Source organism: Monodelphis domestica, chromosome 3, assembly GCF_027887165.1.
Source record: "Monodelphis domestica isolate mMonDom1 chromosome 3, mMonDom1.pri, whole genome shotgun sequence".
Lineage (NCBI taxonomy): Eukaryota > Metazoa > Chordata > Mammalia > Didelphimorphia > Didelphidae > Monodelphis > Monodelphis domestica.
In genome coordinates this window covers 114,624,239-114,650,206 of record NC_077229.1, presented here as the reverse complement: position 1 = coordinate 114,650,206, position 25,968 = coordinate 114,624,239, and the positions used below count along the sequence as shown (strand labels likewise).

The 25,968-nt window shown below is 35.8% G+C and overlaps 1 long non-coding RNA gene across 1 annotated transcript; it reads right to left on the bottom strand.

Moving 5' to 3' along the window:
- Window positions 1–13,675: 13,675 nt before the first annotated feature.
- Window positions 13,676–24,479, bottom strand: LOC103103966 (uncharacterized). Its single transcript, XR_008917183.1, has 4 exons — window positions 21,968–24,479; window positions 18,374–18,514; window positions 17,550–17,608; window positions 13,676–15,248 (listed from the first exon to the last, which is right to left on the bottom strand). It is a non-coding gene; the product is annotated as an uncharacterized LOC103103966 (long non-coding RNA).
- Between the last annotated feature and the right edge of the window lie 1,489 nt (window positions 24,480–25,968).

Here is a 25,968-nt window from a genome sequence, read left to right as displayed (position 1 = left end):
CCATTTTCCTTTCTAAAATATGATGTCCAACACAAAACCTCAATACTCCAGATAGGACCTCTCCAAGGCAAAATATGGGCAGACTCTCACTTCCCATGTTTTGGAACCCAAGCTTTTCTTAAATATCTCATCTGATCACATTCTTTTACTGCTGTCCCACACTTACTTAAAGCTTATAGTCCACTAAGGTTCTCATGTCTTTTTCATAATAACTGACTTTGGACAAGTCACTTGACAAATCCAGGCCTTTTTGCTTATCTATAAAATGATGGAGTTGCTTAAATAACCCCTACATCCTTTTTAGCTCTGTATCAATGATCCTATAATATCTAGCCATATTTCTCCCAGTCAATACTTATGAAGTTTTCTTTCTAAACCCAAATGTAAGCCCATAAATTATCTTTTTTTGAATTCTTATTATAGTCAGTCCCTTATATCATCTTTGAGGACCATGCCTATCATCCATATATGGTCATTAGCATCATTGTATTTCAAATTTGGAATTCATTCCCTGCTTTACATCCACCTCATAGCATCTTTAGAAGTCAGCAAACATTTATTATGTGTCAAGCAGGATAAATATTCAAGCAAAAAACAAACAAACAAAAAACAGTCCTTTCCTTCAAGTATCTTTCATTCCAACAGGAGAAGATGATGGATAAAAGGAATCTGAAGATCTCCAGTGGATTGAGAAAGAGAAGGTATTCACTCAGGTGCATGGTAATCATGAAGATGATAATTAATTTGATCAAATCTCTAGAAGAAAAAACCCCATTAAGAATGAGGGAATTAAGTGAGCCCAGAAAAAGTTCATTGGGGAACAGGAAAGAGACAATAATATAGCTCAGACATATAAAAAAGAAGAGTCAGATGAGAATAGGAAGAGAACAAGAGAATGAGGAGAGAGAATAGTATCATCTCCTGGATGTTCTAGTTTATTAAATCTACTGAAAAGGTAAGAGAGATCATATGGTATGTATAAGGCAGTGTTCTTGAAGTCATGAAGACTTAAATTTAAATGCTCTCTCAGTGACTTATTTGTATGACTTTGAAAAATCCAACAACAACACTGTTACAATTTTCTTATATATTGATGAAAGGTTCCCAAATTTAAACCTATGATTCAATGAAATGAGATTAGTCTTCCATAAAGTCATGATGGCTCCTAATTTAACACATACATGCACACATACTCACAATCAGTGATTTGTATGAAGTCATGGGTGGCATGCTTATCAATTCTGCAGAGGATACAAAGTTAACAATTTTGATGACAGAAGAAGAATCCAAAAAACATTCAAGGATCCAGCAAAAATGGGCATAATTATCAAAGGGAAAAATTATATTAAATGGAGTAAAGGAGTTGCAACTATCCCTGAAGAGGGACCTGGCAGAAAAACTGATCTATAAGAAACATACAAAGGTAATGAAAGAATAATCATAAGCAACCCAAAAGGCCAAATTGTTCAATTCAGGTATGGGAAAATTTCATCTATGGCACTGGGGAATGGAATCATTGCCTGGGTACTTTGAAAGGGTGAGTATAGATGGAAGACTTGAGGTCAAGTGAGGGAATGTAATGGAATGAACTAAAATAGTAGTGTAATAGACCAGGAGGAGGCAGGCTGTCTCATGTGGAAGAGAAACTGAGTGAAGGAACTACCATGGAGAAATGGAAGAAGGGATGGAGGCCTGGGAGTACTAGAACCCACCTCTCCTCAGACCTGGATAAGAAAGAACAACATACACAATTAGAAGGGTAAAAATTTTCTTAACATACAGGGAAACAGGAAGGAAGAGGGATGGGATAAGGGAGGTTCTGGGGAAAAGAGGAGAACAAAGGAATAAGAAAAGGGAGAGAGACCTAAAGGAGACTACATTATCAAGAAATAGGGGGGTAAGGTGAGGGGATAAGAGAAAAAACATATTAAGTGGTTAGACTATTAGCCAAATACAACGAATTTTAATAATGATAAATATCAAGTCTTACAGCAAATTCAAGAACTTCATAAGCATGAATGGGTAGGATATCACTAGCCAGCTGTTTTCCAGGGGGGAAAAACTGCCAATTTTAGAGGTCTAGAAGTTCAATGTCAGTCAGCAGTGTGGGATAGCAGACCAAAACAAACAAAAAAAATGATTATGGAAGTTTTAGACTATACTTATATCCTTGGAATTATAAAAACTATAGCCCTCATCAGTTCACTTTTGATTTTGAGTTCAGTGCTCATAATAACTGATAATTTGGAGAGGATTGAGAGGATGGTGAATGTGCTATTGAAAAGATAGGAAGAAGAAGCAGGAAAAAGATAGAAAGATAGATTATAGACAGACATGATAAGTAGAATGTCAGATAAATGCTTTATAGAGAAAATATGGTTGAGAAATATGTAGATAGATGATAGATATAGAGCTTTATCAATAATATATTTAGCTTTTGCATGGTGCTTTATGGTTTGCAATGCACTTTACATTCATTTTCTAATTTTATTAAGGGTTCTTATGTGCTGGATGCGCTGTGGTAGGAATGTCACAGATATAAATAAAATAATATTTACCTTCAAAGAGTTCATATCACAAAAGGGAAAGATGGTACACAAAGGGAAGTTGGAGGTTGGGAGGTACCTACTTTGGGACAGGGTGTTAGAAAAGTGTAGAGTCAGTCACATCACCAATAAGATGACTCGGTCCAGGAATATTATTGATATGACAGTAAAAACTAGGAAGTTACCAAGCCAAGGCCTCGGTGAGGGGGTTTCTCTAGGGTAGAAAGATTGGAAAGGAGGTAGAGAAGTCTAGACAGTGAGTCAAGGAAAGAGGATCCTAAAATCAGTTATCAATTTATATTATAAAACTTTCCTAACATTTTGTCACAAAGGGAAGAATAGAAAATGGGTAACTCATTGGTAAAGACTTCATAAATTTTGTGACTATTGAACAATTAGCAAGATGTGACCTGATGGCTAGAATTATTTAAGTTCACCATTATATAAGTTCTTTCATGGAACCCATCTTTCACGGACCAGCAGACCAAAAAATAACCAAAAAAAAAACCCATATGCAAATACTTACCTTAAAAATATCCTGAAGAACCCAACCAATAAATTACATTTATTTGGAACATTAGAGAAAAATATATTTTTCACAATCATTCACAATTAATTAGCAAAAAATTCATAACAATATTTTAAAGTAGATGTCACCATGTCAAATACTAATAACCTCATATCAAATAACTAATAACCAAATACTATTAACAAATACAAATAATAACTGGAATGAAAGTCTCTCAATATATAGGGACCTAAGAGAAGAAATTAAAACTATGTGGAACCCTGAAGAAAGAGATATTATCTCCACCATCTTGTTTGATATTGCAGTTATACAGAAGATGCTTTCATTGGGTTTTTACATGATAAAATTACTATCCAAGTCCTTAATTAAAATACCAAAAAACCCTAAAACAATTGCTTCATCACTCCATCCATCTGCACAGTAGTCTGTTGAACATTAAAAATAAAAGAGCAATGGTAGGATAGTGAACTGTCCCTTGAAGTTTCTCTCTGAATTCTATTGATATTGAGATGAGATGATAAGAATATACATTTCATAGAGATCTTTAAAGTCTGCTGTAGTCTTTATATTAGATTATTACAACTCTGAATTAGACACTACAGATACTATTATCCTCATTTTACAGATGAGGAAGCCAAACCTCACAAAGAGTAAGATACTTGGCCATAATCACATTGCAGAGAGTAAGTATCAAAGTTTTGAGCTCAATTAGGTCATTTCTATTCACTATACTCAATATGCCATCTGAAATACATTGAAGGAAATGGAAGTTACCCTGGAGAAGGGAGGACATAGGGTAAATATGATAACTATCTTTTTAAACTTATTTTTATTATCATGCAAAACACACTTCCATATTGGTCATTTTTGTAAAAGGACACTCATACATAACCAAAACCCACAAGAAAAACCATAAACACACTGGTGTGAAATAGTATTCTTTAATCCATATCTATTATACTCAAAAGGTTCTTTCTCTGTAAGTGGATAGCATTCCCCATCTAAAGTCTTTCAGGTTTATCCCAAATCATTGCATTACTGAGAGTAGCCAAGTTTTCACAGTTGGTCATCATACAATATTGTTGTTAGTGTGTACAATATTCTCCTGGTTTTGTTTATTTTCCTCTTTGTTGGTTTCTGCAGATCTTTCCAGCTTTTTCTGAAACCATCTGGCTTATTTCTTATAGTACAAGAGTATTCCATCACCAACACCTACCATATTTTGTTCAGCCTTTCCCCAATCAATGAATATCCCTTCAATTTCCAATTCTTTGCCACCACAAAAAGAGTTGTTATAAATATTTTTGTGCAAATGGGTTCTTTCTCCTTTTTTATTATATAATAGTTAACTTGAAATACAACATGAAAAACAGGGATGAGTTTTCTGGATTTTGAATTTGACCACTTAGAATCCAATACTGGCTTGTCTACTCACAACTAATATTATCCTGGATTAATCACAATCTACCTGGGCCTCATTTTCCTCATCTGTAAAATGAGGGGTTTAAATTAACTCTCTAAAGTCATATAAAATAAATTTTAAGGTAATTTTACTTTCCAAATTTATAATTTAATGAAATTTGTTCTTGGTTGTTTCTAATAGGAACATAAACAGGGGATCTAAAAACTTAATTTCCACTATGTATTCCACTGTGAATATCATTTTCTAACAGTCTTCCAGCTTTTTTTCTAAAGTGTTGAAGACAGACAGGTGGGCAAATTGCCTACTGTGTTTTACTATAATTGGTACTATAAAATCAGACTATATTAGAGCTGGAAGGAAGTTTAGAACATAGAATGGGAAAGATGGAAGCAATTTTAGAATAGAGAATCTTGAAGCAGGAATGGATTTCAGAACACAGAATGTTATGAATGGAAATTACATTGGTGTTTACCTTATTCAGTTCCCTCATTTTACATATGAGGAAATTGAGACAGAGAAGAAAAAGAACTTTCCCAAAGTCAAAAAGACAATTAGTTGCAGAGATGTTGCTTATGCCTCTGGTCTCTGGTTTGCCTTCCATTACAGGTATATAAGTCATAATACAATAATATAGATATATATGCCAAATTTAATCATCTGGTCCCATCCCCTTTCCATTGTAGGGTTCATTTATTATCCTCTTATGGCACCTTTAATATCATATGTCATAAAATAGGATAGGATAGGATAGGATAAGATAAGATAGGATAGGATATGAAAGGATGTGATGGGATGTGATATGATATGATATGACATGATGTAAATATAATATAACATAAATATGTATTCATATTCTATGGGTAATTAAGTGGTACAATGATAGAGTGCTGGATTCAGAATCAGGAAGATTACTTTTCTCAAGTTCACACTTGATCTTAGCCAAAAGACTGAGAAGTGATCCTTTTGTTAAATTCAAATCTGGCATCTTACTCTGTGACCCTGAATAAATCACTTAACCCTCCTTGCCTTAGTTTCCTCATCTGTAAAATGAGCTGGAGAAAGTAATCATGAACTGTTCCAGTGTCTTTGCCAAGAAAACTCTGAATGGAGTCATAAAGAATCAGATACAACTGAAAAATGGCTGAATGACAACATATGTGCATATGTGTACATGCATATATATATATATATATAATATTTTATATATTTTCCATTAAAGCACTAAAGTGCCAGGATAATATGTAATAGTGTTAGTGGTCTTCCCATTGGACACACATTTATTCAAAATTTCCTAAGCAGTATTCAGTTTATTGTATGAGATATAAGATAAATTATAAAGTTTAGTTGTCATCCTTTTCAAGTGGGAAAGTTGCCTGAAATATATTCAATAGGCCCTATGATCTCTCTGGATATGACTTTGGTATTGATATCACCTTCTCCATTTAAACCCTGATCCTTAGGTAACCTTAGGTATCCAAAGGCTGAGCTGAAAATACTGAGTCCATACACTTGTGAATCTTATGCTGTAGTTGAGAATAAATAAAGACACAGATACTGTAATCCATCCTGCCTCCAAACCTGAGCAACATTCTAGTCTCTAGAATCATCATTGGCATTGAACTGATCACAGCTCTCAAAACTTTCAAAAATTTTTCTTTTGTAGGGATGTAATCACTGTAGAAATTGAACTTTTTTTTCTCTTCACTCTATGTCAGTTCATAGCATTACTCCCAAGTATCTCTGAATCTATTGATTTCATTATGTTTTTTAACAGGGTAATAATAATCCATTTCATTCATATCATCATTGTTTTCATTCATTCTCCAGTTTTCAGTTGGTTGCAAAGCTACCAAAGTAGTCTGCAATTTCCTTCTACAATGAAAGATAATACTGCTCAATAAAGTTGGAGGGGCAGGATAGGTACCTTAGGAAAATTCGTTTTACATCTTTGTGGGAAATGCATTAAAGATGAGAAAGAATGGAAATTGGATGTATGATCAAGAATCTCTTGAGTTTCATTTGTGTACATGAGTAAAGCCTTTGGCTTGGGAATGAGGAGAGCTAGAATATGTTATAAGTAAATATAATTAGGATGGGGAAGGAAAGTAATACAGAGGGATAAACATATAAATATTTAGAATTTATTAACAGATAAGGGTAAGGATTTGGGAATGAGGGGAAAATGTTAACATCTGACAATTAACCTCATTATTAAACCCACTATCTAAATACCTAAATTTCCTAAGTGTAGTCCAACAAGGAACCATATTTTTCACACACAGAGTCCTTGGTGGTTCAGGAACAGGGATCCAACTGAGTTCTCAATTGTCCCAGGGAAAAGAGGATTTCTCCAAGTTTCAGTCTGTCCACCAGAGTATGGATTTGTCCTCTCAACCTTGTATGGTGGAATTAAAAGAGACTGCTTGCTAGCTGTCCAGGGGAGTCCAGAAGAGAGATCAGATCTTCACCTTCCAGGCTTCACCCTCAGGTCCAGTGTGTCATTTGGGGAACTCTCTCTTCAACAGTTTAGAATCCTGACAGCCATGGGGGAATTCTGAGTCTCAAGTCCTGTCAATCATTCCTTGCATAAACTTTATTTTACTTTACTATAGATATAACAATATTAATTTTTATTAAATCATTTTATCCTTACAAAAACCTGTGAGATAGGTACTATTATGATTCCCATCTTACAATTGAGGGAACTGAAGCAAGTTAATAGTTAAATAAGTTGTACAGGGTCACATAGCTGTTAAGTTTCTGAGGTTGGAATTTAATTCAGATCTTCCTTATTCCTGATCTAGAACTCTATTTACTGTATCTCCTAGCTGCTTCAGGTATATTTTCAGGGAGCTAAATGATCTTCTTTAGGTCTCCCATATACTCCTAGAATCTGAGAAATGGAAATAATTTTAGAGATCAACTAGTTCAACCCTCTTGGTTTCCCCATTTTACAGTGAGAGAAACTAAGAACCAGAGTAAATCACAACAAATTAGTGAGTCGAGATAATCATTTTACCTCCAAGTTTTCCTCTGGTCTAATTCACATCTCTCCACTCATTGTCTAAGAAATTCTGCTTAAATTCTGTGTAATGGTGAATACCAAACTTGGTTATATGGAAGATCTTCCCTCCTCCTTTCAGAGCCATGGACCACTAAATGCACATTCAGACTATCAACATATTGGTTGATTTTCTTCAATTGATTTTCAAATTCTCAGTCTGTCTCTGCCTCTCTAAGTCTCAGTCTCTGTCTCACTCTTTTTCCTTATTGGTACAAGGATTGTTATTGTTCAACTGTTTTATCATCTTGTTCTTTATGATCCTATTTGGGGTTTTCCTGGCAGAAATACTGGGATCGTTTGCCATTTCCTTCTTAAAAAAAAACACAAAAAACCTTTCCAATACTATGTATTGATTCCAAGTCAGAAAAGTGTGGGCTAGGCAATGAGGTTAAGTGACTTGCTCAAGGTCACATAGCTAGAAAGGCCAGCTATGAACTCAGGAAGATGAGTCTTCCTGACTCCCAGGTCCAGTGCTTTATTCATTTCACCACCTAGCTGTCCCACTTATAAGCAGAGCTCATTGGGTAAAAGGGAAGGATATATTCAGACATGAAGTTTAAGTAAAATTAAAGCATTACACAAATTACCAGGACTTCCTATTTAGATGAGCCCAGTACTGAGTAGGAGCTTAGCAAGTGTTTATGTTTGTTGAATTATAATGAAATAAATTAACTTCAACCCTATAAAATACTATTTCTTGGAAAGGATGAACCCCCTGAGGTAAGAAACCAGGTCCTATTCACATTTCTGTCATCTGTAGAACCTCTCAAGGAACCTTACACATAGCCAGTGCTCAGGAAATGTTTATTTAATTGAAATAACTTTGTACTTCATATTGTGCCAAGGGAAAACCAAGAGACAGATGAGAAAGAGAGAGCCCTTTAGTTCTCTGAATTCAGCGTGTTTCTGGTTCTTCATCTCTCCCAGTTTGTGACAAAGCTATGGGAGAGGCTATGAGAAAATAACTTGTGTGATTGAAACTTCAAAGAAGTGAGGAGAAGCAATCAGAGCCCTGAAAATGAGTGCTAGAATGCTCCTTCTTCCCCAGCAGTGAGCAGCTGCCTCAAGTCCTGACCTATCGGACTTTCATTTCAAGGTGAAGATGGTGAAGCAGCCACTGGAGTCATTTTCTTCAATTTTCCTGCATCCTGGCTGTGGAGGCTTAGGGATTAATTTGGTCAGGGAGATTTCCAAGGCTGGTGAAATTTACAGTGGTGAAATATATTCTGGGCGAGGGTAAAGGAGGAGGGACAAACAGAAGAAAAGCAATTTGGAACAGTTGCAAGAGGCAATCTGAGAGTTAAGGTACAGAAGTTCTTAGACTGTCTCTGTGGCTAAATCCCTCTGCAACCTTAGGAAAGATACCCTGCCTCTCTAGATCAGTTTCCTATTCCACAAAAAGTGAGGATCCCAAACTAGATGGAATCATCCCTTCCAATCTTATGTTCAGATGTTATCTACCAGAAATGCTGCTGTCCTTGGTGCTAAGTCTTATCTGAAGGTAACATAATGTAAGGAAACATTCTTAAACTTAAAGAATCTATAGATCTGGGTTCAGATAGTAGCTGTAACATCAAGGTCAAATGTGTATTTATTAAGCAATGTATTGGCATTGCACTAGGTGTTGGATCTGACTATGGCCCTTTGTCTTAGTCTAAGAATAACAGTATTGGATAATTTAAAACGCATCAGCTCAAAAACATAAGCAGAGGCCCCTGATCTAGGAGCAATAGAAATAATAATGATAATGACAACTAGTATTTATATAGCTCTGAATTTTTTGAAGTGCTTTAAACATATTCTCATTTTATCCTTACAACTCTGTGAGGTGTTATTATTATCCCATATCACAGATGAAGAACCTCAGCCAATTAGAGGTTAAGGGACTTGCCCATAGTCAAACAGGTAATGATTACCTGGAATCAGTTTCAAACTCATACTTGCCTGACTCCAGACTCAGATTATTTCTGTTTACAATACACTACCTAGCTGCCTGTTGACAACCTAAAGGCAGATTAGGCAGGGCTTTAAATTTCAAAAAAATAGAGAATGTATTCTATCATATGGACAATTAGGGGGCACTTGAGCTTCTTGAGAATAGCATGGTTAAAGCAGGAATTTCAATTTGGCTGCTATGGGGGCAGATGGGTATGAAAGATGAGAGATTAGGGAAAGAAAAACTTAGGAGATTATGGCAAGAAATTTCTTGTGAAAATATAACTTATTTTATTTTTCCCATTATTGGTGCCATTTGATTCTTTTCAAGAGAAAATATTAATCATATATAAACATGTGATTTCTGCATAGCCCACATATCATTGGATTCTCTCATTCCTCATGTATATATAACAACAATTTTTAAAGCTCATCTATTCCCATCCTTACAACAAAATCATTAAGTATGGAGACAGCTGGGTGGCTCAGTGGATTGAGAGCCTGGCCCAGAGATGGGAGTTTTTGTGTTAAAATCTGGCCTCAGCCACTTCCTAGCTGTGTGACCCTGGGCAAGTCACTTAACCCCCATTGCCTAGTCTTTACCACTCATCTGTCTTAGAACCAATACACAATATTGATTCTAAAATGTAAGGTAATTTTTTTTAATCATTAAGTATGTAGCTAAAATTCACATGCTTTAAGGTTTTCAGAGCCTTTCCAAATATTTTTATATTAGATCTTCACAAAAATCCTATAAGGTAAGCACTATTTTCTCAATTTTATAGATAAGGAACTGAGGCTGGAAGAAGTTAAGATGTTTGCCCAGGACCACATGACTAGCAAGACTCTGAGGCAGTTGGGGGCAACTAAGTGGTTTGATGGATTGATAGCCAGCCCTGGAGATGGAAGACCCTCACTTCAAATCAGGCCTCAGACACTTCCTAGCTGTGTGACCTTGGCCAAATCCCTTAACACCCATTGCCTAGCCCTTACTTCTATTCTACCTTGAATCAATACATAGTATAGATTCTTAGATGTCAGTTAAGAGTGGGTTTTTTAAAAGACTATCAGTCAGGATTTGAACTCAGGTCTTCCTAATGCTAAGTCTAGCTCTCTAATAAAAATGCTGTCTAGCTGCCTCAAAAGAACCAAAATTTGTATTGATTTAATTTCAAGGATTTCATTGAATCCTTCCTAAAATTTCTCTACTTCCTCTCTGTAGTAGATATTGTGTCACTCACATTAAATGTATTTAATAAATCTTTAGCAAAGGAATGAATGTATTCTGATATATAAGCTGCAATTACCTATAACGGAGAGTTTTGGAGGAATGTCTAGGATCCTCCCTAGACAACTTGTGATGGAAATATATTTGTTAGCAGGTTGTTTAGGACAACTCTCCAATTTGATCAGGGACTCTCTTCATCTACCTCCTTTGGATATCTTCATAGTATTCTTCTTGTGCATACTCATTTTGAATGTTGAAGTACAAGATGAACAGAGGAAAGGAAGCTTGGGATAGTGGATAGATGGTAAAACTGGGATTAGGAATAACTGCCTCAGATCCTTAGTAGCTGTTGTGACTCTGGCTAAGACACTTACTCAATCTATATCTCACTCTCCTCAACTATAAAATGAGAGGAGTGTATCTGATCTTCTCTAGGATCCCTCCCACTTCTAAATCTGTGATAACTATGCATCAGTCAAGTACCCTCATTTATCCTATTCAATTTTCATGTGACATGGTTCCCAAGTCTTTGATTACATTGGCCCAATTTGGAAATACTTTTTTTCTTTAAATAGGGACCCCAAGAATTAGATACAAATTTTTATTCAATCCTCTGCCTAGTCTGATCTATAGTCTCTTTCTGGCATGTTCTCTTCTGCCAGTCAAAGAAGGCACTTTCTGCCACCCCTAGAGATAGGCAGTTTATAAATACACACCATTTCTGCAGCCACCTGGATGGCTCATTAGGTCCAGGTGTGCCCTTCTCCTTGTGAAAGGGTGGGAGAGGAGGGGATGGGGGCATGGCAGGTTATGGACACTGAGATCTAGGCTGTGGATGTGGGTGAGGAGGGTGTTTGCAGTGACTAAATGTGTTTTCCCTGCAGCTTTTTCCTATTACTGCTCGACCTAATGTTCCAGAGGCTGCTAATTATTATTTATGAGACTGTCTTCCATTTCAAATTAAAATTTACAGAACAAACCATGCTCTGAGATGAATATGTTCTCATCTTGAAATGGAGGGGTTTTTTTTGAGGGGAAGCAAAAAACATATCGATATAGTGAATTTCTAGGTTTGGGAAATTAACCTGACCTGTGGTCAAGCAGATAGGGGGCTGATTTAAAATTCATGAAACATCAGAGAAATTCATGGGGGAGACCAATGAGTCTCTTCATTTCAATCTTCATCAATATTTATTTATTCTTTTTCTTTCCAATAGACCTTGGTACCATGACTTCATGTTATCACCATTAATCTATTTTTTCCAGTTTTATTTCCCATTAGCTTCTTTCATATATCCTAAGCATTGACCAAACATGAAGGCTCAACCAACCCATCCCTGAGTAATCCTCTAAGTTTCCTATTCTCTGTGACTTTGTACATGCTTTCCTTCTTAAAATGTCTTCCCTTAACACATCCTGTCCTTTTAAAATGCTATGCATCTTTTAAGGTCCAGCTCAAACATTGCTTCCTCCAGAAAGTCTGTCAGTCAATAGGCACTTACTATGCACCTGTCAATAAGCATTAATTAAGTGCTTTCTATGTTCCAGGGATTGTGCCAAGCAAGCATCAAGAGTATAAAAAGGCAAAAACATAGAGCCTACCCTCAAAGAGCTCACATTCTTGTGGGGGAAATGACATGTAAAAAATTATACATATAAGATATATGCTGCAGAAATGGAAGGTTATCTAAAAGAAAAGGTAAAAGGCTTCCTTTTATCTTCTGAACTGGTGGTAAGCTCTTCCTTCTCTGAATTCTCATAGTAATTTATATGCCTTGCTGATTCATCACATTTTTTAAGGAAGGTAGAAACCATTTTTTCTTTACCTACCACAAAACATCCATCACTAAGCCTTCTACTTCACTACCTTGGGCTAGCCATAGCATGTTATATGACCATGGATATGTTATATAGTTTCTCTGAGCCTCAGTTTCTTCTTCTATATAATGGTAACAATAACACATGTGTTACCTGCCTAATAAAGTTTTTGTGTGGAAAGTGCTTTGTATCTCTTTTCACATCAAATCTGGAACTTTCATCACCAGTATTGCCTACCCTTGAGACCTATTTCCCTCTCTGATTGGAAAGAGCTCTTAGAGGAAAATGAAGGGATCCTCCCATATCCTTTTAAGAAAAGTGTCCAAGTTAATTATCCCTTTATCATTTGCCATGGCACTACACTACTCTGGACTTCATTGTCTGGCAATTTTTTTCCCTTCCTCCTTTCAATGTCTTGTTAAATTGTAAGCTCCTTCAGGGTAAGGACCATCTTTCTCTATATTTCAAACTATGCCCTTCATGTTTTGGCTAAATCAGATTATTCTTTCTCTGAAACAAACTCTGTTATCTCTTGTCTCTGCCTTTTTACTGTCACTGCTCATCATGCTGGGAAAATCTCTTCTTCTTTTCATCTGTTAAATTCCTACCAATGCATTATTTAAAACCCAACTTACCCATCACCTCTTCTGGGAATTCTATCCTATTCTCTCATCTGTAACAATCTTCCTTCATCTTTGGAAGCTCACAGATTACTTTGTAACTCTCTAATGGGCTTAACATATACTCTTTGTAGTGCAGCTATATATGTCTGTGTCTTCTCCCCCTGAGAGTAAGGCTCATGAGGATGGGGATTTATCTTTAACTCTTCTTTGTATCTCCCCCAATGCCTGGCACAGTGTTCTGGACCCAGCAGCCTCTTAACAAAGAGCTTTTTAATTGAATTAAATCTTTATTTTCCAGAACTAAATGGGATTGAATAATAAAAACAATAAATATTTGTTCAACAGAACAATACCTATTTATAAATTATATTGCCTGTATGGTCAGAAAGCATTTAATTTTTTTATTTTATTTAATTAGATGATTTAGAATAATTTTCCATGTTTACAAGACTCATGATCCTTCCCTCCCCTCTGTCCCACCCCCTCCTATATATGATGCACAATTCCACTGGGTTTAACATGTCAGAAAGCATTTTAATATAACAGCTTTTCTAGAGCACAAGTCTGTTGGTGTTATTATTCTGCTCAAGGAACTTCATTGTCTCCCTGTTGCTCTGGGTAAAACTACAAACTTATTCTGCTTGGTATTTAAAAGTTTCCACAATTTGACTCTCTTTCCAGACTTACTGTACATCAGTCCCCATTCATGTACTCTACCAAATTGACTTGCTTGACTTTCTAGTTTAATGGAAAGAATGCTGATTCTGGTGTCAGAGATCTTGAATTCAGATACTATTTATGAGGCTTACTAACTATGTGTGGGACCTTGGGTGAATCATTTAATCACTCTAGGTATTTTTTTCCTCATCTTAAAAATGAGGGGGTTGGACTAAATAGCTCTTGGAATCTTTCTTCTTTTTTAAAATGACACTTACTTTCTATCTTGGAATCAATACTAGGTATTATGGGGTAGTAAGGGACTTGCCCAGGGTCACAAAGCTAAGAAGTATCTGAGATCAGATTTGAATCTAAGACCTCCCATCTTCAAGTGTTGCACTCATTCACTGAGCCTCTTAGTTGCCCCCTGAAGTTTATTCTAATCCTAGATCTATGAACACAGGAATTCTGAAGTCATCACTGCTCCACTCACAACCTGCAAAATCCTCAATTCTCCTTCTGTCTCTTAGAATCCCTTATTGTTGTTGACTCATTTCAGCTGTGTCCAATACTACATGACCCTATTTGGGATTTTCTTGGCAAAGATACTGGAGTGGTTTGACATTTCTTTCTCTAGCTCATTTTATAGATGAGGAAACTGAGGCAAACAGTATTAAATAAGTTGCCCAGGCTCACACAAATAATAAGTGTCTAGGGAAGATTTGAACTCAGAAAAGACATCTTCCTGATTCCAAGCACTATATCATGACCTAGCTACCAAAGCATTCTTCAATTCTCACTTTAGAAGCTTTTTTTTATTTACTTCATTGTTAGTGTTCTCCTTGTCCTTTTAAAATGATCACACTTATGCTTTTCTTCAAATAGATACAGAAGAATATATGTTCCTTGAGGGTAGAATCTATTCCTTTTCTTGACTTTGTATGCCTAACACATAAAATAATTATTACTCTTCTTCCCCCGCCCCTTAGATGATTACATATGTGCTTATCTGTGAACAAATTATAGTGGAATACATTTCCTTTGAGGTTAGAGATTGTTTTCTTCATTTTATCTTTGTATTCCCAGCACATAGCATCATGCCTTACACACAAAGTAGGTGTCTGATTGGACTTCTTCATTTTATCCCCGTAATTATCATAGGAGTCAGGAAAATATCTAAAAATTGTCTTAATAGATGGATCTTTTAATTCAACTGTATTGTACCACTGGCCATGAGAAACAGATAGATGATGGCATATCTGATTTATTACCAAGCTGTAGTAGTAGGGTCACATAGTTCCTTTCCATTCTCTTACCATGATTTCTCAATTTTGGGAGCTCCGCGACTGTGTGTCCAGGTTTCTCACTCTTTATCTACTTGCTAGCACTGAAACTGGGGTAGAGAAGTAGAGATGATGCACTCACCTGAAAGTGGAATGTAGACTGGTCATTTGAAGAGAAAGAAGGACCTTTGCAAAAGATTAATAGACTAATCATAAACTTGAAGAAGCTATGTGGTACAATAGTGTTGGTCTTGGAGTCAGGAAGACACATCTTTCTGAGTTCAAATCTGTTCTCAGACATTTACTAGCTGTGTGACCCCCAACAAGCCATTTAACCTTGTTTGCCTCAGTTTCCTCATCTGTAAAATGAAATTAAAAAGGAAATGGCAAACAACTCCAGTATCTTTGCCAAGAAAATTCCATACAAGGTCACAAAGAGACAAACATAACTGGAAAACAATTGAACAACAACAAAAAACTACCAAGGAAACATAATTTAATTGATGATATTAATTAATACATTAATTTAATAAATACTTATTAAGCACTAATATATTTAAATCTTCCAATTGTGTGGAAATGACTTCTCTTTTTGTCTTACCTTAAAATAATTTTATGTTTTTATATCTCCTACATTTGTGAATATATCTTTTTCATTTCTCTTCAATTTAGAGAGCCATTATTATAATAAAGAATAAGATAGATAATTTTTAAAATATATATAAATAAAGTACATCAGTATGTTAAATTTTTAATTAACTTAATAAGCTCAATTCCCCAGAATGCCCCCTGTCAAAAAAAGGAGATGTTTTATATCTCTTCTCTTGGGCCTACTTTGGTCATTATAATTAAAGAAAATTCAGTTTTCATGTTTTTCTTGTTTTTCATTTACATTATTCTAGCCAATGTGTATGTTGCTTTGCTAGATCTGTTTACATCACTTTGTTGTTGTTTGTTTATTAGTTGTTTCCAACTTCATGAAGAGATGCTGAAATAGTTTGCCAGATCTTCTCAAGTTCATTTTACAGATAGGGAAACTGTGGCAAATAGGGTTAAGTGACTTTCCCAGAGTCACACAGCTAGTAAGTACCTAAGACTGGATTCGAACTCAACTCATTTCCTTCTTTTTCCAGGCACAGCATTCTATCCACTGTACTACCTAGCAACACCTTACCTCACTTTACATCAATTCATATCACTCTTCCTATACTTCTCTCTGTCTCTCTGTCTCTCTCTGTCCCTCTCTCCCTCTCTCTCTCTCTCATTCTCTCTTTCTCTAATATATATGTATATACATATATATAATTAGCATTTCTCTTTTAAAATTTTTAAAGTTTGACCCCCTCCATTAAAAAGCCCTTATACATATATGCATAGTAAAGTATAACAAATTGATGCATTTGTCATATCCAAAAATATATCTGCTTCCTCATACTGATTCCATCACCTCTCTGTTGAGAGGTGAGGGGTATGCATGATCATTTTTTCCCTGAAATTATTGTTGGTTTTTATATTTATCAGAGGTCTTAAGTCTTGGAAGTTTTTGTCTTTATGATATTGTTATTGTATTAATTGTTCTCTTGGTTCCATTTACTTCACTCTGTAACTATTTATTCAATTCTTTACATGTTTCTTTAAAAGTTTTTTGGCCATGTCTTATAACACAGTTGTTATTATTCAGTCACAGCTGACTCGTAGTTGCCCTGTGGACCCATAACATGCCAATACTGCCCATAGAGTTTTCTTGGCAAAGATTGTGGAGTCGTTCACCATTTCCCTTTTCCAGTGGATTAAGGCAAACCAAGGTTAAATGACTTTCCCAGTGTCACATAGGTAGTAAGTGTTTGCAACTGGATTTTAACTCAGGCCTTCCTGACTCCAGGCCCAGTACACTATCCATTGCATCACCTATCTTCATAGTAGTATCTATTTTTTCCAGTCCTGTGCTACTCTGAAAAGGGTTGTTATAATATTTTGAAGTATGTGAAACTTTTTTTTCTTTTTTACCTCCATATAATCCTATTCCTTGAAGGATACCAGTGGAAAGCAATCTTTGGAAGACTCTACCAAGCTGGATAGATTTATAGTATAGGTATAGCAATGTCTTTCATCCATGAACTAATCTATTTAGTTTCAAAGAGACTAATTACCAAATTGGCCTTAATATAAATCTACTCTTCAAGATGGCATACCAAGTTATAAGATGTTTTCAGTCTATGTCCAATAAGGAAATTTCACTTAATGAAACTAGGAATTCTTGCAGAATTGAATTCTGTAAAAAGCCCTGTGATAGGTAATTGGAGTACAAAACTGGCAATACTCTCAAAGAACTGACATTCTAAGTGGAAGGGAAATAGCACAAATCTTGATGATACAAGGAAGTTGGAGGTAAGTATGAAATATATATTCAAAAAAAGTAAATTCAAGGAGGGGAAGATGTTACCTAGCTGTTGGGAGGATAGATGGGAGAATTCCTTGAAGATGTGATATCTGATCTGTAATCTGAAAGAAAAGAAGTATTTCAACAATGGAAGTAGAGTAAGTTTATTCCATATAAGAAGAGAATAAAATGAATAAAGGCACAAAGATGGAAAAGGTCAAAACAAAAATTGGGAATAAAAGTCTATTATTTTATTAAGTATAAAAAAATAAAACATGAAGAGGAATAGTATTAAGATCAGGCTGAAAAGTTTAAAGGGAGTCAGGTTGTGTAGGGCTATGAATTCTAGAATGAAAGAGTTTCTTGTTTAATGGGGGAACAGTAGACAGAGAGAGAGACTGACTTAATCATATACCATCTGAGACTTTCTGTTTCTTAACAATTGGTTCATGTTTTAGGTGTCATGGCAAGATAACAAAAAGCTTTTCCCCTACATCTGAGAAGAGGTGAGTCCATCGATTAGATAATGATAACTAATAATAAAATATTGTACTTTGGCTTACAAATTGAATATTTGGTTTACAAATAGTATTCTGGACCAGAATCAAATGATCTGGACAAAATGTAATGCTCTAGAACATAGGAGAAACCCCTTACTGGAGTGACTAAATTTCAGAATCTATTTTCTGTTGAAAGTAGGAAAGATCCTATTGACTTCAATTGGTCATATCCCTTGAGCATCAGTGCTCTTAAAATGGACCTGGTGACTATTGGTCTAGTATAGCTCAAATGTAGAAGACTAACTTCATTAGGTTGGGGAACAAATTCAACAAGGGTTTGACCTTAAGGACCATAGAATCAGCATGGAAAGGAACCTTACAACTCACCTAGTCCAAACCCCTCACAGAAGAGTGAATTTTATCTATGGCATCCTCAATGAATTGTCTTTCAAATTCCACTCAAACACTTCTAGGGATGATAAACTCTTGTTCCATAGCACTTGTCCTCTGTCTTGTTGGGACTGCAAACTGACAGGAATATGATCTCAGGCAGATATCAGAGCAAAACCTTCAAGAATGCATGTGACACCCAAAGCATAGCCCTGATGCCACTTGTATGACCTTGACTTCTAGAAAACGATACCCCAAATGATGGATGTAGATAGGCACTTACATTAGAGGAAAACTATCTTCCTACTTTAAAAAATATAATTCTTAATTGACACCTTATAATATTCTAGACATTTGGGAGAGGGGGCATAAAAATTCACCAAACCTCTATCAGATCATGCCAGAAAAAAGGGGGTCTTAGAAAAAGTAGGTAGAGGTGTGTTGACAATGAAGAGGTAGCTTTGTTTGTTAAGAACAGGATTGGACCTCCTGATTTAAAACTAACTTATCCCTTACAAGTAAATGAGTGTCACCTTGTTCCTCTACTATGGTGTGGAGCTTGTCATACAAAAGGTATAACAGAAGGTAGTTAACTAAATGTTGAAATAGAGAGCTTGGTCTTAAAGATCACAGGTCTCCTAAACTCTATATCAAACTCCCCCTCTCCATTCCATTCCCTCCTCCCCCTGCATTTCTCCTTCCTTCTGATCTCCTTCCCCTCCCCACTAACATAGACTTTCCAGCAGCCAGAAGTTTTATTCTCCCATTTCTCCTTAGGGGTAGAGTATGGCAGTGGAGTATGGCAGTGGAAAGCAAGCTTTCATCTGCCCACCTCTGACTCTTCTTTGAAATTTTGCAGTATTTTGTGAATTCCCAGAAGTCCAAGGGCCCTCCCTAGATAGAATTGGTTATTTTCTTTTTTTTTAATTTAAAATTATTTTGTTTGGTTTTTGTTTCAAATGAGAAAAAGTGACCCTGGCAAAAACAACTAACATCCTTCAGACCCTGGTTGAGAACCCCTAGTTTAGATCTATCTATAAAAATATGGCAGGAGCAGTTGAGTACTTAGATAAATTAAAGAAAAAACATTTCTAAATCTATAGGGAGGATGAGCTAAAATTGTGCCCAAGCAAGAGACAAAACCAGTAAAAATGAAAAAAAAAGGTGAGCCCTGCTTGTCAGTTTCATACCTTATGGCACCGCAGATCAGGTGCGAAATATGCCCACATTTTACAGAGAACATTATGCCAATGGACCATAAAAGGAAGCTGGTACACCTTTGGCACTCTGCATAGCATATCTGAATAGGAAAGGATTACAATCCCCACATTGAGAAAAATGCACTTGCTTTTGAGGGAAGAGAAACAGTGGGATAAAAGGTGGGTGGGGGGGAGATAACGGAATTGGAAATACAAATTAATGAGTTTGCCCATTTATAGATAGGGAAGCCAGACCAAGCAGCCCAATTAGAAATGGTGAAATATGATTTTGAAGCAGAAAGATTTGCAGTTTTAAAAATGTTATTTTTAAAAAGACCCAACAGAAAGTAAATTATTAAGTTAATATAGAGATGCACTAATCTGCAATAGAGTGAGTCTGAGTTAGGAGAGATAGGCAAACAATTAAATGACTATAGCACTAAATGGGAGGTTCCAAAGAAGGAACCAGAAATTAGAAGGGGTTAAGTTTGATTTTTAAGCTATATTTTATAGGTTTGCCATTCAATTAAAAGATATCAAGGAAGGCAGAGAAGAGAGGGGTGCTGGGCATTAGAAGACAACCTCAGTAGTTGCAGGGCAGAAAATAAATGTAGAAATTAGTTGAATTTACCCTAACCCTAAAGCAAGAAAAAACATCCATAGGGCAGAGGCAGCTTAAAATTATAATCCCTGATCCTTGAACCCAGGCTAGTGGCCCTACCTTTCAATATTCCATAGTGAGAACAATTAAAGAGATTAAAATTGTACCTGAATCAATACAACAAAGCCAATTATTTACAAACCAGGTATAGGAGGTCCAAGCTTTCAGTAGGAAATAAAGCTAGGATGGAATATGAGGGTTGAAGTCCAACCACAATGGAGAAATCACCATAGATGAAGTCCCCAAAAGATTGGAGTTCAAATTCTGCTACAGATAGTTTCAGATTGAGTGATCCTGGGCATGTCATTTAACTAATCTCAGTTTTTCAATTATAGAATGGGCATAATGATAGCTAGCATTTTTAGCACTTTTTAAGGCTTTCAAAATGCTTTGTTATCTCATATTATATTAATAACACTGACATAATGAGGTTGTTGTGAGGATACAATAAGATTGCATGTAAAACAGTTTACAAATCTCAAAGAGCTATATTAATGTTGGTTGTATTGTTGTTACTTGAACAACAACAGTTATCATTTATAGAGCTCCTTAAAGATGGAAAAGTGCTTTATGTCTATTATCTCATTTGAGCTTTACAACGACCTGGAAGTAGGTGTTATTATTATCCCCATTTTATAGTTGAGAGAACTGAAGCAGATAGAATTTAGATAATTTGCCCAAGGTCACCCAGTTAATAAGTGTCTTAGGCTGGATTTCAACTCAAGTCTTCCTGACTACATGTCCATTAATTTCTCCACTGTATCACCAAGCTATCTTCAACAAAAATCTCTTCTACCATGTACTAGAAAAATGATCATTCAACCTTTGCTTGAAGATCTCCAATGAGAAGGAAACCTCTGTTTATCCATTTTGGTAAAGGTCACAGTCCGATGAAATGAGCATATAATTAATTATATAATTATTATTTTTTTAGGTCAATTTCACATACTTAAATCTTAGTTTGCCTTTTGGAAAAGATGTAATCCCCATCTGATATTTAGTCCTTTATTTTTTCCTGAGAGATTTGCTAATTATATAATTATTAATAAAAATAATTAAGTATTATATATATATACATATATATATATAAAGCAATAGACTAGTGGATGAGATTACAAAGACAAACCAATCAAAAAAAAAAGCCCTGTCTTCAAGATCATAAATTTTACTAGTGTGTTATAACATAGTAACAGATAATTATATAACTGATAATTTGAGGAAGTGAAAAATAGAAAAAGCAATTAGAGAGGTGAATCCATTCTTTCTTTAGGAGATGGTATATGAACTATAACTTGAAGGAAGTTAGGGATCTTATGAGACAGTACAGAGTGCATTCCAGGTGTGGGGTCCATCCTGCTTTGAAGCACTGAAGTAGGAAATTGAATTAGAATCTGACTGCTGTAGGTGGCAGCAAAAATGTAAGGAGGCTTGTAACTCTTGTTGGAATTGCAGTAGAATAGAGGAACATCCAGAAAGTTTCTAATATCATAATATACCATGAATTTCACTTGGAGAAATGACTTTTTAAGTCAAAATGCCTTGTTGACAAGAGAAGTAATTCCCAACTGATAATAAAGACCCTCTCTAAATTCATTTGAGATGAAGAACAAAGGAAAATGAAGAAAACTGGAAGAGAGAGAATACGAAATAAAAATTTAGAAATACAAGCTCTAGACATTCCCAACCTAGTGAAAATTGTCAATGGAAAGGAATTATCTTAAAGCAACTTACCAAAGAGTGGAGGAGACTTCAAATTATTTTTTTAGGTCAATTTCACATACTTAAATCTTAGTTTGCCTTTTGGAAAAGATGTAATCCCCATCTGATATTTAGTCCTTTATTTTTTCCTGAGAGATTTGCTACCCACTCTGGAAAATAAATAATTTATTGATAGAGGTAGTGTGGTTGTAATAGAAAGAACATTAAGTCTGGAGAAGGCTGGTATAGATCCCCACCTCTGAAAATTAGCAGTGGCAATAACAGCTATAGCCAAACATTTGATATAGGTCTTTTTTGCCATCTGTAAAATGTGTGCAATAATATGATAGTAATTCAAAATGTTATTGTGATATGCTTTGTAGGTCTATAACTCCAGATACTCACAGTTTGGAAATTATTGACATTTTGAGGTAATCCATAAATTATCCTTCTCCCTTAAGGAAATTTTCATTGATTAATACTGTTCAATAAAACCTGGAATTAAGCCCCTCCTCTGAAACATGGTAACTGTACAACTCTGGGCAAGTCATTTAATTTCTCTTTCCCCGTGGCAATTCTCTAAGACTTCTAAATTGCAGGGGAAACAGTGTATCTGTTCTAGGAAAAGAAATTTTCTTACCAGGCATTCTTTATATCAATTAAATGATAGTTACAGACCCTATGCAACTCTTCCTAAGAGAGTGATCTATTGGCCAGTTTCCAAAAATACAAGGCAGATTGAAGCAAACCATTTTTTCACTTTACTTCCTTCATATTTTTTCATATATAAGTAATATGTGCCTTCTTTCACAACATGACAAACATAGAAATATGTATTGCATGACAGCACAGTTGTGACCTATATCACATTACCTGCTATTTTGGGAGGGGGAAAAGGAGGGAGGGAGAGAATATGTATTGCAAAATGTCAGAAAACAATTATTTAAAAATTGTATCTACATGCAATTTGAGAAAAAAAATTAAAAGAATGAACAGGAAAGAGCCCTGATGATACATAATAAAGTGAGTAGATCCAGGAAAATAAATTATGCAATAACAACACTGTAAAAACAAATAACTTTGAAAGATTTTAGAGTTCTGATCAATGAGTTGATACATCATGAGTCCAAACTCCTGAGGATGAAACACCACTCATCTCCTCTCATAGAAGTAATAGACTTAAAATGCAGAATGATACATGTTTTTGGACATGGTAAATGGGGATATTTATTTTTCATATAGATTATGGAGGCTTTATCTTCCTTTTTATTTTTCTATGAAAGAAGGAAAGTGAGGAGAGAGGAGTTTTTAAAAGAGAGAAAACAAAACAAAACACAAACAAAAAGGAATGAATTGTCCTCTTGCCAGTGTGACTAGGTTTTCCTCTAGGAGAGATCATAACCCTGCCCATCATCCCTCCAAAATACACATGTTTTATCATCCATATAATATTCTTCTGTATCCTGTCAATCTTCCATAGAGGATTCACTAAGTTCACTAGAGGGGGTCTTACTCTGGTTCTTTTCATATATTGGAATGTCTATCAATTATTTTTCATTTTGGTCCACTTTTCCCCCATCCATAAATGCCTCTGATGATGCCTTCTATCTTTTTCAAACCATTGTTGATAATGTAAAAATGAAAAAAGGCTTTTCCTTCTTTTTGTAATGGAAGGGGTTGGATGGTTTGTCCTACTAGTTAGATGTGATACCAGTGGAGAAAGTTGAGTGAATCAAGTGGTGAGGGAATATGGGAACTGAGGTAAGCCTTGTTGATGGAGGGGAGATGTCAGGATCTTTTCCTCCCTAAGGTGAATTGAAGCAGGGGTTTGAGATAACCTCCAGAGGGAGAGGAAAGTGGCTTTCTCTCTCCTTTACTCAAGGGATATTTAACAGACTAAATCCTTAGAGCACCAAAAGAGAGCACAACCTGAGTGGAAGAGATGTCTGTTTCCCTTCTGAGGAAGGTTTATAATGTATCTTCCTCGAATGGAGAATGTGTGACAGTCCTAGCGTGGACTTGTCACAGGAAGAAACAGGACTCAAGTTTTGAGTCCAGTCTCAAATTGCCCAACTCCCCTCCTGCTGAAAGGATAGGCCAAAGCGAAATCTTGACTTAATCTAAGGATTTGTTTGAAAGGAAGGGGGAGACACAAGGTTGAAGGGAAATGGAAGAAACTAAAACTAAACTAAGCCTCAGCAGCTAGGCAAGAGGCTGGTTCCTGAGTCCACAAAATGTCTCAGCCCCTCTCCCAGCTGACTGCTCTCATAGGTTTCTAAGCTAATATATCTTAACACTAAATCTTAACACAGATCAGGGAAAGATAGTAGAGACCAAAGAAACAAGAGGTTTTGTGTGAGTCTCTTTCCAGCTCCTCCTCAGGAACAGAGATCTTGATGGCAGGTAGAGGAAACAGTAGGATGGATTTCTTGGGGAACTCAGCTTCAGGAGCTAAGAGCACAAAATCTGGGTCCTCTCGTGGCTTTGAGGGATCCCTTAGCCACTCAGAACTGAACTTCACAGCCCTCAGTCCTGAATGAGAAGACCTAGGGCTATCCAGAATTCTCAGTCAACAGTTCTCCCCCACAATCCTTTGCTGCCCAAACTGTCACTGCAGTGCATGTCAGTCAAACCATAGCATTCCAAAGGTCTCTCTCTTTTCCAAACCCTACAATAACATGCTGCGGTGTACCTTGGGATTCCAGTAGCCTCTATGTCACCTCTGACTTTGATCCTTTTGAGCCCATGGTGCACCATAATTTGCAACCACATGGAACTACTAAATTAATATTGATAAGAATAAGAATAAGAATAATGGCCAGTATTTGTATCATTCCTTCTGGTTAGAAAATCACTGAAAATATGTTTTCTCATTTGATAGTCTGTTAAAGTTATGACTTTCACCACCAATGGTCAATTGGCACCATAGAAAATGTAGCCCAGGTTTTTCAATGTGATCCTTCTCAGTCTTACCTCCTACTCAATTCTTGGCTCATCTCATTTTCTGTTGAACTTGTTAAAGATGTTATATATAATATATATCCATACACATATGGATGTATATTTGCATATTTGCATAAATATATACACAAGTATATGTATTTGTGTGTGCTTATTTATAATTTGTATTATAATTACATTATAATTTGCCTCCATTTTTTTCCCCCAGTGTGGACTGTTAGGCAGTTCTCTTTATTATCATGACTTAAGTAGCTGAAGAGCTTTTATAATGATCCAAGGCTTGGTACATTTAGCAAAATATAACTATATAGAAGGAATACTGAGAGAGCCTTTGCACCAACCATGAATTCTTCTTTCCTCTTTTTTAACCTCCATACAGGGCATCTTAAATGTCATTGGTAAACAGTAAACACTTTAGGTGAGCACTTCTCCATGATTTATGCCATTGTGAGATGTTCATACTCAGAGGGTAACTGAACAAAGTAATCTCTGTAGTTGCATCCATTAAAGGTTCCTGAATGCTAACATATGCCTGAGAATCATTTTTCTCCTTAAGGGAAGCTTTTGTCTGCATTTTATACCATCAGAATAAAATGTTTCCTTAAAATCAACAATAGACCCAGTGGGATCTTATATTAGCTACACCTCTCAGACACTTGTGTGATTAGAAAAGGGTTATCTGCTATAAAAAAATTGTTAGTAAATGCCTGTTTATTCCTATCTTATGTCTACATCGAGGATACATCTGATATATGCATAGATATTTTTTCATAAAATTGCTTATACAATCGAGGAAGACATAGGCAGAAGTTATAGACAGGCATGAGGCAAGAAAAGTCTTCCCCATGAATAGCTTGTATCACTTATCCAGAATGTTAATGTCCAGTTTAGTCAAATTCATTAGCACTTGCTCATGTTTCCTCAGGTGCTTTTTTAAAAAGTATCATTCTATAACCTCCATTTCTCAAGATAGTTGTGTCTTAAATTTAATAGGGATTTATGTAGCCCCACACCTGCATAGTTCTACTTTTTGGAGTGATTTTCCTGAAGTGTCTGCTTCCTACCCAAAGGTG